Below are 4,215 nucleotides of genomic sequence, written 5' to 3'. Positions count from 1 at the left end.
AAAGATGAGGCTTTCTGCTCCCATAAAGATTTACAGCCTCAGAAACCCTGTGCAGGGTCACTATGAGTCAGAACCGACTCCACGGCACATAATCAATCTGACTACATTGGCCCAACATAAGAGTCCCCAAAGTAATAATTTAGTCCGCACAGCCTTAATGCCTTTGCTTACAATTTACAAGGGTAAACAAAAAAATATTGCCACAAAATCATTGAAATCTTTATGAAATACAAATATCAAAATGTGAAGCTTTTGTTTCTCAACATGTCCTCCATCTAAGTTTATACGCTTCTGAAAGCTGTGTTTCCCGCTCTAACGCTTCCCCAAAGAATTCTGTGCTCTTTGCCTTACACATAAAAGATCGTTGGCATCTCAAAATGTGTTTCTTTGAAATTTTTGAGTTTGGGGAGCAAAAATAGGTCTGAAAGGGGACGATGAGGGCTGTAGAGTGGATGGGGTAGGGTTTCCCAATGAAATTCTTATAGGCCAGCCCTTGCTTCCCTCAAAGAATGTCGTGATGGAAAAAGAATCTCGTGGTGCAACCTGCCTGGGCTTTTTTTCACCAATGCAGTCTTCAGTCTGCTTAAAATGTCTTCATAATAAGTCTCCGTGATTGTCTTGTATCCTTTGAGGAAACACCCCTTGGGATTCCCAAAATAGTCACCATAACCTTCAGAGGTGACTTCTGTACCTTGAATTTAACTGGTACAGCAGAATCCCTTCAGAAGCCACTTTTTTGTTTGGACTTTCTTTGAAGCCACCTTAACGAGACCAAGACAAGTACAAAGGAGCCTAAAAAGTTCCATTTTTACATGAACGTTTGAAGTTCCCTGGCAAAACTGTATGATAAGCACTGGACTGCTAACTGTAAAAACAGTTCAAACCCTCCAGCTGCTCCTTGAGAGAAAGAATCTACTCCTGTCTAGATTTACAACCTCGGAAACCCTATATAGGGTCACTATGAGTCAGAATCGACTCAATGATGGGTAGTTATTACTGAAAGAACTTGTCATCAGTTATTCACGGATTGTAGAGATATGTAAACGTTTTTGTTTGGAATAAACCCACGCATGTAAAAGCAGGAACCCTAGTGGCAATACTTTTGGACTTAGGCTAACCACATCTGTATCTGATCAAGACATTCCAAAGCATTAGTATATAATGGTTGATTAACATTCTGCTAATGGTATAGTTGGGCTGCTAACCTCAAGGTCAATAGTTTGAAACTATAAGCTGTTCCTCAGGAGAAAGATGAGGCTTTCTGCTCCCATAAAGATTTACAGCCTCGGAAGCCCTATGCAGGGCTTCTATGAGTAGGAACCGATTCCACAGGGTATAACCACCACCACCACCTACAGTACTCTGTGAGTTGAAACTGACTCCATGGTCTTTAATAACAGGGCTCAGCATATGGTTAGTGTCTAAGACATCTTGTGATTCCAATTAATAAACACCTAGTATTGTGATTACGAATTGGACTGCAAACTGCAAGGTCAGCAGTTCAAAACTACCAGCTGTTCCGTGGAGAAAGATTAGGCTTTCTGCTCCCGTAAAGATTTAAAGCCTTGAAAACCCTGTACAGGGTCGCTATGAGTCGGATCCGACTCCACGGCACACAGCCACCACCATCACAACAAGCAGTGAGGCATATTTGGAAGGTGAGTAGCTGTCACTTCAAGTCCAAGAGGTTTGATCTACAGACAATCATGGGTCCAGAGTCTGCCTATGGAACAAGGTGAGCACCAAGGAATCAGCAATGTAAACAAGTAAAACCTCAGCACTCAAGCCCCTATGTACTCTACCCTTCTTTAAGATCCTGGGTTTGAATGAAGCCATGTAGGTTAATGCATTGGATGTCACAAAGTCAGTGGTTCAAGCTTACCTGTTGCTCCTCTGAAACACTATACAGGGTTACTAAGAGTTGGAATCAACTGATGGCACTTAACAACACTAAGCAGAGAGGAGCTCTGGTAACGTAGTGGTTACAAATCGGGCTGGGAACCTCAAAATTGGCAGTTCGAAACTACCAGCTGTTCCGTGGGAGAAAAATGAGGTTTTCTGCTCCCGTAAAGATTACAGTCTCGGAAACCCTGTACAGGGTCGCTATGAGTCGGAACCGACTCCAAGGCACATAACAACAACAAGTGGAGAAAGAGCCTCTCTGCTCTTTCCAATCGAGGTTCCCAGTCACCCCATATCCCTCTATTGACTTTATTGTTATGTGTTGTCAAGCCGGTTCTGACTCATAGCAACCCTGTGCAGGGTTTGAACCACCAGCCTTGAGGTTAGCAGTCCAGTACTTATCCTACAGTGCAAAGCCAGGACTGTTGTTGGTAGGTGCCATTGAGTCAGTATGCATACACAACAAACACACTCCCCGGTCCTGGGCCAACCTCACAATCATTGCTACGCCTGAGCCTGAGCCCATGGCTGCCGCCACTGTGCCAATCCATCTTGTTAGGGGTCTTCCTCTTTTTCTCCAACCATTCACATGATATCCTTCTCCAGTGACTGGTCCCTCCTGACACTGTTTGAAGTATGAGAAAAGAAGTTTGGCCATCCTGGCTCCAAGGAGCACTCTGGTTGTACTCCTTGCAACACAGATCTGTTTGTTCTTTTGGCAGTCCGTGGTACTTTTAGTATTCTCTAACACCATAACTCTGGTAGCGTAGTGGTTACGAATCGGGCTGCGAACCGCAAGGTCAGCAGTTCGAAGCTACCAACTGTTCCATGGGAGAAAGATGAGGCTTTCTGCTCCCATAAAGATTTACAGCCTTGGAAACCCTGTACAGGGTCGCTGTGAGTCGGAACTGACTCCACGGCACATAACAACAACAACAACACCATAACTCAAATGCATCAATTATTCTATGGTCTTCCTTATTCACTGTCCAACTTTCGCATGCATATGAGCTTATTGAACATACTATGGGTTGGGTCAGCGGCACCTTAGTCCTCAAACTGACTTCTTTGTTCTTTAACACTTGAAAGAGGTCTTGTGTGGCAGTTTGATTTCTTGACTGCTGCTGATGGTTTATCCGAGCAAAATGAAGTCTTTGACAAATTCAATCTTTTCTCCATTGATACTGATTTGTTTGAACAGAACAAGGGAACACTAAATGGTTTAAAATTAGGAAAGGTGTGCACCAGAGTTGTATTCTTTCACCATACCTATTCAATCTGTATGCTGACTTTGCTCTTCAACACTTTTAAAAGGTCTTGTGCAGCAGATTTGCCTAATGCGATACGTCTTTTGATTTCTTGACTGCTGCTTCCATGAGTGTTCATAGTTGATCCAAGAAGAGTGAAGTCCTTGACAACTTCAGTCTTTTCTCCATTGATAAGAGTGTTGTTTATTGGTGAGGAATTTTTTTTTTTTTATTATTGAGATGCAATCCATACCAAAGGCTGTGGTTTTGATTTTCATCAGTAAATATTTTATGTCCTCTTCACTTTCAGCAAGCAAGATTGTATCATCTGCATATTGCAGATTAATGAGTTTTCCTCCAATCCTAATGCCACAATTTTCTTCATATAATCCAGCTTCTTGGACTATTTGTTTAGCATATAGGTTGAATGAGTATGGTGAAAGAATACAAACTTGTCACACACTTTTCTTTATTTAAACCATTCTGTGTTCCCATGTTCTGTTCGAACAACTGCCTCTTGGTTCATGTAAAGATTCCTCATGAGCACAAATTAAATGTTCTGGAATATTCATGCTTCGCAATGTTGTCCATAGCTTGTCATGATCCACACACTCGAAAGTCTTTGGGTAGTCAATAAAGCACAGGTAAACATCTTTCTGATATTCTCTGCTTTCAGCCAAGATCCATCAGACACCAGCAATGATATCCCTCATTCCACAGCCTCTTATGAATCTGGCTTGAACCTCTGGAAGTTCTCTGTCAATGTATAATTGTAGCCATTTCTGTATTCCCTTTAGTAAAACTTTACTCACCTGGGATATCAAAGAGATTGTCCGATGATTTCTGCATTCTGTTAGGTCACCTCTCTTTGGAATGGGCACAAATATTGATCTCTTCCAATCAGTCGGCCAGATAGTTGTCTTCCAAATTTCTAGACAGAGATGAGTGAGTGCTTCCTGTGCCGCCTGACTTTCTTGAAAGATTTCAATTTTTATTCCATCAATTCCTGGTGCCTTGTTCTTTGCCAATTCCTTCAATGCACCTTGGACTTCCTTCAGTATCATTG

Source organism: Chrysochloris asiatica, unplaced genomic scaffold (genome assembly GCF_000296735.1).
Source record: "Chrysochloris asiatica unplaced genomic scaffold, ChrAsi1.0 scaffold00204, whole genome shotgun sequence".
Taxonomy (NCBI): Eukaryota; Metazoa; Chordata; class Mammalia; order Afrosoricida; family Chrysochloridae; genus Chrysochloris; species Chrysochloris asiatica.
Note: the sequence above shows the minus strand (reverse complement) of the source record.